Source organism: Stegodyphus dumicola, chromosome 9, assembly GCF_044657685.1.
Source record: "Stegodyphus dumicola isolate Sdum_Otavi_A_Nest chromosome 9, ASM4465768v1".
NCBI classification, from domain to species: domain Eukaryota; kingdom Metazoa; phylum Arthropoda; class Arachnida; order Araneae; family Eresidae; genus Stegodyphus; species Stegodyphus dumicola.
In genome coordinates, this window is record NC_140776.1 from 159753466 (window position 1) to 159765628 (window position 12163).

Here is a 12163-nt window from a genome sequence, read left to right on the forward strand (position 1 = left end):
TTTTAATTTTTTTTTTATTTTAAATCTTTAACTATAGATAGAATTAATATCTTTACTATAGATAGGAGGGGTTCTACACAAGTATTTAAAAAAATGGCAAAACACATTATAATTTTATTCGTTTTCTGAGTTGACAAAGTTTGAAGATTACTGATCTGATCTCATTGACGTCGAAACTCATAAATGTAAAATGAGTAATTTTATTTATTTATTTACTAAAAGTTTTATGCAAGACAGATGTTCAGTTGCTAATTTTCTAAAAATAATATTGAAAAGTAAATTAAAAAATTTAATTGCTTAATAAATTAATGTACAGATACTTTTCAGTCTTAGACTGTTTAGTAACTGTTCCAGGTAGCTTCTGCTACCTGGAACAGTTACTAAAGACATCTGCACGAACCCATAGGTTAAATAAATTAAAATCAGCATTCAAAACAAAACAGCAGTGTTTTTATTTGCATTTTTAAGCGATTTGCTAGAAATCGCAACGCTTTTAACAATTTACTCGTATTTGCAAGCAGTTTAATCTGTAGAATATGCTCATTTGGTTAATTAAGTTAAAACCTGTATAAGGAAAAAAGAACAATGTTTTCTTCGGTGCTACTCTTATATTTCAATAGAAGCCAAGACATAACAGAAGATTAATGATTATATACTTGACCGAATTTTATGTTTGAGTAGAGTTTACTTTAGTTTATAAATGTATATATATTCCAAATTACTTATAGTTAAATTATATACGGCTTGCGATTAAAAGTAACTCCAAATACTATGACATCATCTGCTATCACTGCTTTTATACCTAGCACTTTTCTGTTTCTTACTACATCCATAGACAGTTGTCTATTATGCTAATGATCTGTGATAGTACTTTTTCCATTCGTTTCACAATAAAGAATCTAAACCTTTTTTATCATTTCGTAGACAGAGATGGTTCATTCACAGCTCGATTAAATGGGAGCTGATTGTATTTATTTTTAATTTCATAAGATTCAAATTTTGCATAAACCACTGTTTTCGAAACGTTTTTGGGTTATCGTCCCTTGTTTGAAATATTTTTATAACTCCTCTCTCTCTCTCTTTAAAATTACTAATATCATAAACATAAACATTGGCTCACGCTGTTGTAGAAGAATTCAGAACAATAATAAATTTTCTGCTGTGAAAGATTCAACTTTAAATATATAATTTGCTTAAAATTTAATAAGAATTTAATTTTGTTACTTAGAATTTAATTTTGGGGGCTGCAATAACCATCATAACAGCAAAACTATCGTTCGCAATTTTTCTCATTCATAATTTTGCCTTTTAAAAATGTAATTCAATTTAAAAATCATATATTTGAAATTATATAAGGTTATTTAAGTATAATACATGACATTCATTCAATTGCATCTGTATTACTATGCTATTAATGATCAAAGTTTAATTTAAAAAACTAATCAACAATACAAAAATATTTAACATTACTTTATCAGACCAAAAATATTCCTATAACCAGTTTTCTAATTTACGTCAACTAATTTACTAATGTTCATTCGATCTCACAACCGCGATAGTGGTTAGCGACTCCGAGCCGAAAGTCCTCTCGAGGTTGTTGAGGAAGTTAGATGGAGTGGCCCTAAAGCGGTTTCCCCATACCCTGATTTGAAGCACTGGCGATCTCTTCTTTGGTGACCAAAACATTGTGTAATTTACCATTGAGTTCAATGGATCGGGACACGATCGGATGTAAATATTTTATAATTACGTCCTAAATATGCATATAAATGTATATATTTTATTTTTCTACAATACTTCAGAGTCCTGGTATATGAAAAGACTACATTTTTAAACAACATTTCATTCTGAACGGAATTAAATGCTATACTTTTCGCAGAACAGTTTGCTCAGAATGGTTTAATTTGAAATATTTTCACAAGTTTTCGTTAATTACATTAGGAAAAAAATTTAAGGTAATTCGATTTGATTCGGTTAAGGATTACAAAAATTAAGATCAAAGTTTATTGTAATATGAAAATTATGCATTATTTCTCTTCTATTTATAGAGCTTCTTCCTAAAATACTTTCTCAAATATGACATGATTTTTTAGCTTCTCAGGCATCTTTTAAATCGAAAACTATAAGTCAGTTTATAATTACTGCTCTATTCGGTCCATTTCAAATTGGAGCACCTTTTAATTGAATAGCGAAATACTTTAAATAGTACTTAACTTTCTCTCAGTATATTTCTGAAAAAGAATAAAGTAAGGATTATTTTTTAAATATTATTTAAAACTTGTAACTGACTTATTATAAAATGTAAGGGGAAGAATTCTTTTAATTATACTTATTAGATTTTTTTACCCTTAATTTCAACAATACATATTCCAAAACTCTTCTTTATTACTTTCTTAAATACGCATCTCATAGAAATTGCTTTACAATACCTTTTAACAGATTACTTTCCAGTACGAACACTTCTTGCTTAAATAGTTTTATAATGTATTTGTCAACAGGATGTCAGTTTATGTTTACAATTCAGTGTTAAGGTTATTATATATTTAGATAATTTTTATAATCATTATAAATTTAGATACATTTAATAATTAGATTTCTTCACAGTAACTTCCATAGTTATTTATGAATGAATAAAGCCTTCATTTCAAATACATTTATAAATAATTTAATACATAGTTACGTAACTTCCATAGTTATTTATGAATGAATAAAGCCTTCATTTCAAATACATTTATAAATAATTTAATACATAGTTACGTATTTTGTTAAAAGCAGATACATGCTTTTTGGAAGCACATGCATAAATACGCATACATATTTCATATTTTTCATTTCCGGCATGTGCAAATCTTTAATTTCTATGCATTCACTATATTTTTCCAGTAAAGTAATTTACACTAATTTTAAAAAGTACATGTTACAATAATATGTGAATGTGAAAAAAATTAATTTTATTTAAAAGATTTTGGCGTCTGGAACTTAAAATAAAAGTAGCGAATACTGTATTAAGGGTACCGAAAAATTTATACAATTTTAAAAGTACGGTGAGGTATTTTTCATTCCTTAAGCATAACTTTTTTGCTAAAATCTATATTTTTATAGTTCAACAGCTTAGAATTTTATGAAACAAATTCATAATCAAAATCGCTATTGTTAGTTATCGAAAAATAACCAATATGTGATTTTTGCGTAAATGTCGCTAAACTATACAAATTGCTATTATCCATCATACTAGGAATGTTTCATTTATGCGGAAGTGTCCCGTTTTTCAATTTGTATTGAACTGTCGTGTGTCGAAATAGTATTAAAGCGCTGTCAAGCGAGCTCCTGAATGTAAACAAAAAACACCCCATCTAGTGACCGAAGCTTCGGAGCAGTGCTTCACTTCTAATGCCGATTTGGCCACTCCTTCCTTTCTTACCTCCATGGGTGCCCTCTTTCAAAACTGAGATGGATTTGGGAAAATCGTATTATCACTTACAACAAACGCAATCCATTTACTTGTTCCACATGTACTTTCTAAATATTTCGTACATGTACTAAAATATTTTGTAAATAATATGTTAGATTGGTTTGATTTGTGTGATTACGGCAAAGCCTCGAGGGATGCCTTCATGGAGGACTTTCTAGGGGAATATGGCTCGTACACACGTTACACATGAGGAAAACTACAAAAAAACGCCCATGCAGCCAGCCCGTTCGCGGGATTCGAGCTTCTAAGATGTTAGATATTTTAGCATAAAAAACGATCTTTCTGCAACGCAGGTAGTAACTAGTAATGTTGCTAAGATTTTCAAAAGTTTGTAAACATTAGGGTCAATCCCTCTACTGCAGACATTTAAAGCTTCTATCAAAGTTAAACTATTTTGCGCTTGATGCAATTTTCTTTATCAAAATTGATAATTGGAATTTAATACTACAATCTCACAGCCCAAAAGAATATGCATTTCAAAGTATTCTAACATTTTCCTTCCCATTCAAATTAAAGAAAATTTATTCTTTTGTGAAATTAAAATACTTAACGAATTTAACATTTCTTTTAAATACAAGATCTCAGCATCTAAGATTTAATTAAAAATTTATATTCGAATCCATTGCCAGTCGCAGAAGAGAAATTTCAAATTCTTCTTCGTTTACTTGCTTCAGAGCTGCAGCTGAGTCTGAATAATTTGAGTAGAAAACCTTTTCTTGATTTTCACGAGTTTTTTAATGTTCCCTTAAAATATCACCCATATAATTGAATTACTTCAGTGAACTCTATCGATACATAATCTTAGTTAATGGCAGCGTATATGAAAACAATGCAGTCACAAAAACAGAAACAATTCAAGCGTGCCTCAGAAAATAAGTCCTTATCATGCCATTTCTGCATCATTTCTAACCCATGAACCAAATGTTTTGGCGATTCTAACACAATCATAATAGATTCGTGTCTCTTTATCCAAAGAGTGGTACAAAGTTTTTCAGTTCTCTTCTTAGAGATGGGTACAAATTTGATATGCTTTGTTGCAAAATGGTACTTCTTGAAGTTTTGGTAAAACAATAATATTTTTCTATCACTCTTTTGCGGTTATAAGTATACTTAATGTGATACGCATCAGAAATAACCAAATTGAGGAAATGAGAAGCACAGTGCAATAGTAAGGAAATAGTTCTCATACTTTCGTTTGTATACTTTTGAATTACATTCTTTGAATATCCAGACATAGATGAAGCATTGTCTTAGTCTTGACTTCTCGTGTTTTCAAATCTAGTCAGACTATTTGTAATGGCATTAGCTAAATGTTTTCCATTATAGTACTGGGTTTTCTGGAGAGTTAATGTCAATTTTGAAGGAAAATTGAAACGCAGGAGATTTAAATTTTAATATATATTTATTAAATTATATGGGTGCCATTCTGTTTTACAGTCTTTTTCCATCTTTCAGACAACTTGAAAATTCGTCCAACTTGAAAAGTCTATTAGGTTCTTCAGCGAAAACCTTTTCCGCATGATTTTTTTATTTCGATAAAAAGAGTTGAAGGTTTCCCATTAAAGGAATTTTGTAATGGTCTAAATAGACGTAAATCTGAGGGCACGAGTTCTGGTGAATATGGTGGAAGGAGTAGAACATCCCAACAGAGCTCTTACAACTTTTGTCGAGTTATCAAATATACACGAGGCCATATATTGTCCTGATGAAACGCGATGCCCTTCTGTTTCACTATTTCTGGACGTTTTTGCTCAATTGCTGTCTTTAATTCCTCTAATTAGGAACAATTCTTCTCGGAATTTATCGTCTTGTTATTTGATAAAAGCTCATAATGCAGTATCCTGTTCCAATCTTACCAGACACAGAGAGTGACCCTCTTTGGATGACGACCGACTTTTGGATTTGCTAAAGGTAGTTCATTCCACTTTCCCCAAAATCATTTTCGCTCAACATTATTAAAAGGGATCTATTTTTCATCCCCCTCACTACTTGTTTCGAAAATGGTGTCTCCTGCGACGTACCATTGATTACCAAACATATTCAAATGTACCGGGAGTTTCTTTGATTGTAGCAGCTGCGTAGGCGAGTCTTGCCACGAGATCCATTTAAGACACAACAGGATCGTTATACATGACACTTTTGATGGCTCCCCACAAAAAGAAATCAAGGCTCGATAAATCCGGTGAGCGTGGAGGCCAGGGAACCGGTCCACCATGCCCAAACCATTGATGAGGGAATGATCTGTTCAAATGGCTACGAATATCCAGTCCAAAATGAGAAGACGTCCCATCATGTTGGAATCACACATTGCGCCTCACATATGGTGGAACATAGTCAAGCAAGTCGGGAAGAACGGGCTCCATAACGATCAAATAATTCGTGGCATTCAAATGGTCCGTTCGTCTCAGGCATGTTTAGCGTCTGATGGTGCAAGCTTCGAGCATCTGTTGTAACATTCAAGCTGTCGTACACCATTTTGTAGTCATGTCCAATAAATGTTTCAAATTAATCACTCTTGCTTCTTTTCCAATCTTCTACCTCTGCTGCCACTTACCCCTGACATTTCTGGGCATGGGTCCCTATGCAATTCTTAATCCTTATGATGTGCCCTATCTCCCCTAGAAGAAGTTTGTCGCAATATTTACGGTACACCTTATATTTTAACGTCCCTCTTACATAGCTGGCCCCGTGCTCCTTAAAATCGAAACCAGCACCGTGAAATGTATCTTCAGTATTTACTCATTTTACATAAAACATGGTGTGCATTGCTATTTATTATTATAGTGCCATTCTACTGTTCAGGCTATTTTTAACAAAACATGTTTTAAATGTTTTTCCTTCTTTTGTGCAACAATTTTCCGCTTTGTAATACAGGTTTTGCATCGCTCTTTCAATCAGATTGATTAATATCGCTGCAGTTGAGCATACCCTTAATAAGCGTACATTAAGTAATATTACCTTGTATTCAGCAATATTGATATTTTTAGACTTTACACATCTTCTCGGATAGCCTTACAAAAAGTGAACTATACTGCCAATCTATATTACGGGAAAAAATTGGGAGAATAGAGGAAGAATATTTGAAAAACATTTTGTTTAAAAAATTAGAAGCTGAAAAGAGAGAGGTATGGTAATATTATAATGAATAGCATATATTTCCTGCTGTTTGATAGAATAACAAATATTAAATAATTAAATTTTGTGTTACATTTCATGTTGTTAGTTTGAATTTCAAAATCACCAGGTTTTCACGGTCCGCCCTATGCTCTTATATCTTATATTTAACTAAATGTGATATTATTAATTAAAAACTAATTTAATTAAGTAATAAATTATATTTTTAAAAATCTTGATTAACATGTTAAGTTAAAATTTGCTTAACATGTATTACTTCTTAGCAAACAATTATAAGAGTAATGCGTAATAAAATATTTAAATTCTTTACAATGAAATTTACATTCACATAGTCATAGAGTAGTAGTAATTGTAGTAAAAGTAGCACTAATACGTACTAATAACTGTACGGCAGAAAGCAAATTAATACCAATAGCAGTTCAGTAGAAAAGAATTTGAGATGTTTACCGTAAATTACCTTTACCTTTCTACCGTAAAATTCGTACAAATAAGCGAAAATTTATCTTCGATTGCATTTTCGTTAGAGCTTAATACAACTTCTTCAAAGCGTTGTTATTACCGTGGTGGAATGCAGTAGAAGTTGTAGTGTTTGATGTAGAAGTTGTAATATTTGGGAGACAGATGACAGTTGGATCTCGGAATACGTTTCTTTCATGCCTCTGACAGGAAAGGAGTAAAAATCTTCAAGCATTACTGTAGTAGCAATGCTATTTCAATGCGAGGAATGACTTTTTTTATGCTGAGATATTTTTTAATGCTCAGTTTTAAGATTAAATCTTTTCTTTATTGGGATTTAATACTACATTTCGTTAAACAGCTTGTAGAAGATCTCTTTGCTTGTTTAAAAGTCGGCACCAGCACTAAAATCTAGTTCTATTATATATGATCCTAAATGATATAAGAGGGATGAAGAAATGCATTCTGGAAAATTTGGCAAAAAAAAAAAATAAAACACGTCACATTTTACGGAATAAATTTTTAAAAATATTAAACCATTTGGATAAATTGTGCCCATTTTTTCTGCAATTGCAATTTTACTATAAAATGATTGCCTATCACTGTTTCTGTAAAACCTAAAGCTCCCTGAGATTCTCTTGTTGCCAAACATGCTCTTTGGTTTCTTCAAATAACCCGAAGACTTGCAGAAACGTCTTCAGATTAAATTCTATGTTATTATGGGGTGAAATTTGTGCTTAAACCTAAGAAAATCGACATACTACCGATTTTGCGTTTCCGCGTAATCTTAATACTCATTATTTTACACCTGACAGCTTGAATGAAGTAATAAGATGGCCAAAAATAATTATCCGAACATTGCCATAGCTTCTAACGGTTCTTCTAACTCGTTAATGTTTGCATTTTAGTAATTTTACGTCTTAGTAATTTAGCACTTTTGTCTTTTACTTATTTCAATCAACAAATGACTTTGTTCAACCAGACTACTTCCACTTGAGTAATCTAATGAGCAGAATAATAAATAAATAGAATAATCTAATCAGTCTGTTTACATAAGCATGCTTTTTTTTTTTTAATTATTTGAATTTCATCTACTCAGCTTGTTATAATAACATCATGCACTCTCTTTTATGATTTTTTACAATATAAAGCACTATACATTAAACTATTTCTGTAATTTGCTACATACCAAGTAATAATATAGCCTAACAATGATTAGTCGTAACAGACACATAGTGTTCTCGGCATATTTTATCTTAAAACTAGTTTGTTTTATTGCTGCTAATTATTATACTACGAGTTTAACACATGAATGGCTTATATGAAATCAGAAGGATTGATAACTGAATGCATTTTGATATATCAAATCAGTCAATTGAACACATATTTTAAATTATGCATATATACCCAAGACCACAAACTTGAATAATTTACTCACATTAAAGAAAGTTAAGTGGATATATTTTCAAATATTCTTGTCAGCATGCATATAAGTAGATAAATAAAAATGGCAAATTCTTAAATTTAGAAAATGACTATACAATTTTTAAAAAATTAATAATGATGTGAAATTAAAGAAACCAACTAAGTTATGCTATTTCGAGACTTTCTGAAATGCCTTTTTAGTATATGAAATAACTTTGTAACTTAGTTGACAGTAAATGGTAAAATAATTGTTTTCTGGATTTAAAATAAAATTTAGATTTAAAATAAAATTTAGATTAAACAAAAAGATATTGAAATTTATAATTATTGGTAACTGTAGAAATGTGTAGATTTTCATTAACTTTGTTGTTAATTTATATACCTCAATTAGCTCTCTTGGATTAATCAGTTCAATAAATTATGGCATTGTATAATCACAAACAGATAATTAGACAATAAATGAACATAAATGTAATGAGTATTAACCAAGTCTGTGAGTTCGAAGAGAGTTTGCTGATTTCGGAGATGAAACGATCAGCCCTCCGACTTTCTGTTTATGTATTTTCCTTCCAATATATACTGGTTTAGCGCCAGTAATGCCCTAATGGACATAGAAAAATTGCAAACCTGACAAACATTAAAATGGTAATAACAATATCTGCAGCATATAATTTCGATTGCATAAATTAGCATGCTATATTTTATATCTGCGTATTACAAATCTTGAATTGTAACTGTGCCTTAAGATTTTGTTTTTCTAGAAACATACTTTTTAATCTACAGCATAAAACAATAATTCAAGAATTAATGCAAGGGCAAACAAATTTCGATACAAATAAGAAATATCTTGTAAAATAAGGAATATTAATACTGCAGATTTCAATAAATTAAGGAAGAAAATTACACTGCTGTCTTCAAAAAGGGATTGGTAAGCCACAAGACCTTTCATTTGCATCTCTTATAAGAAATGAAGAATTAGATTCAGTACGAATTTATTGATAACGATGCCAATCTCATCAACACAAAATTGTTTCTGAGTTTTCAGTTCTGGTTCTTATTACAGAAGAAAATAAACACAGTGCAGAACAGTGAGTGATGAAAAACAAATAATCTAGTAGATTAATTTGAATCGGAGAAAACATAAACAACTTTATAGGAATCTTTCAAGCACTTAATTTTGCAAGACGATTTCCATTTATATCTTGAAAACGAAAACTTAGAAAACTCATGAAAAACTCTTATAAGAGTAATTTTTTATGAAATCTACAAGACCAACTCCTTTATCTGGGAAAAACGAGCACGACGAAAATATGGTGTTTAATAATTTTAGAAATCTTTTAAGCAGAAGACCGAAATTTTGCAGAAAAATAAAGCTTCGAAAATCTTCAAATCAATGGCAGAAGCATTCTCAAGTTTGGTAAATAAAAAAGAACTAAATTATTTTTATTTTGCTGCAAAAGCGTCATGTTAATATATTCTATTATAATATATTATAATCTCTTCATCCAATGATATTGTTTTTAACTTTAATTATTGGAAATAGATATAAATTTTAACGTAAACCTCAGGTTACAAAAAAGGTTTTAATCTTAAGTTAAACTACAAGTTACAAAAAAAAGGTTTTAATTTTAACTTAAACTACAGGTTTACAAGCTACAAAAAGAGGAAATAAAGGTAGCACATTTTGAATTTTATAAATTTAATTGATTATATTATTTCTTTTGTTAAGTTTACCAGCGTGCATCACATATTAAAGATGTGTGTTTGTATGTATCCCTTAGAAATATATTTGATGGTTAAATATAATTTCAAATTTCTCAGTATATTTAAAGGGTAAAAAGTAAATACATCATACTTGTTATACATCTGTTAGGCACTGTAACTGAATTAAATAAATTTATGTATCATATGAACTACTCGAACGCACGTGACAAAATTTTAATTAAAAGTACATTGGCTATGCTATATTATAAAAAATTTAATTTTAAAAACTAAGTCAACACAATTTTCTTTAATTCTTTTTTTAACTTCTAAAAAGATATACAAAAAGAATTATAAAGTAATTATAAAACTTAAATACCAATTAATTTATCTATGTTGTTAAATATTGTCATAAATATCATTTATTAATGCTTAAAAAGTTATACGCAGACATTTTTTTCTTAAGCTTTTAAAATTAAGCTTTAGAATTATTTTATAACATTAATGAAAGTCCTGAAAAAAACAGTAAAATATTTATTTTCTAGCCAACGTTAAAGATAATCATCATAATTTTAATTAATTCATGCTAACTCTACTGCGCATAACATTTCATAATGAATAAAATTCTGACTAATTAATGTTTACAAATTGATGTTATTGAACATTATTTTTAAATAAGAATCTTTTTACTTTTTAAATTTTGTTACCTTGAATCTTATGTACATTTATGATTGTTTTCCCTGTCATTCGTTTTGCATTATTGTAATTGAGTTTTAAAACAAAAATTAAAAATATGTTTATTTTTAACTTCATTTTTCGTTCATGCTTGTATGCTTGCATGATATTCACTTGCTAAATTAAGCATCAACCCTGATTTAGCTTAAAAAGATTTGGGGGGGGGCAATGGAGTGAATTAAATGGGGGTAAATACATATATTTCTTTCTCATGTTAAAAATTGTGCCTTTTACCACACTGGGTTTTAAACAATTTTATTTGTTCTTTATGTGTTTACTTATTTATATTTCGCTCATATTCCCCGATTTTATATTCGTCGTTAGTTCCTTTGCATCGCATTAAAATGTTTCGTTATAAGATCAAGTTATTCTCACACATCAACTCACCTGAAATGGAAGCACTTGTCTGAAACTTATTTACAACTCTTGGTGGCAAACAAAATTGTCATAAGATTCTTCCTGCTACTCTTCTTAAGCTTCACTCCCCTCTGGGACACTTAGAGATGGAGCTTTCTCTGTTTTCTACTGTTCACATTATGGACATTCAAGAAGTATTTATTTCCCAGTCAGTTAGTTGTACTCTTTTTACCCATACACTTCTCACCTGTCACAAAGTAAATACATAGCTCAGCGTCCAGCACGACATCATAGGTGCAACAGCAAAAGGATGCGGATGGGGCATTTAAATTCGGACAGACCTGACAATATTGTGGATTCAGGTGCCTATTACGTCACGTGAGATGATGGGGAGGAGCGCGGGCAATTAAACTCCGCCCCCCAAAAGCGCACAAGTACGGACGCACACTGATAGTCGGATATGAAGTATCTCATTATCTTTAAAACGGTAAGCAGTTGGAAATAGTTTGAAATTAGTAAGGTGAAAAGGAAATCTTCCCTTCTTAAAACTCGCAAGAATGAATCAAAGCGATTTTTTCCAATAAATGATTTGCTGTCTTTTTCATAAGAATCGAGGTTTTTCTACTGCAGAATTTCCAACTGATTCAGTGCACTTTGTCAAGCACAACCAACTTTCGATTTGACGGGATAATGCCGTAAACAAAGTTTAGGTTAGCATAAAAGCAAGGTTAACTCGACTGCAGTTAAAAAAAAACCACAAAAAAGAGGAATAACCCATACTTTTATAATTAACAAAATTACTGTATTTTCAAGTAGTTCAATCCGGTGAAGTTAATTTAGTTACATAAATTAAATCACTATTCAAAACAAAGAGAACCCAGG

At 30.3% G+C, this 12163-nt stretch overlaps 1 protein-coding gene across 1 annotated transcript in view; it reads right to left on the bottom strand.

The window, feature by feature from the left end:
- The window catches only part of LOC118188812 (uncharacterized), a 28964-nt gene extending 17474 nt beyond the window's left edge, over positions 1–11490 (bottom strand). Inside the window, exon 1 of the mRNA XM_085824275.1 lies at positions 11312–11490. The gene's annotated coding sequence lies outside the window, so the exon portion shown is untranslated. The remainder of the gene's footprint in view (positions 1–11311) is intronic.
- Between the last annotated feature and the right edge of the window lie 673 nt (positions 11491–12163).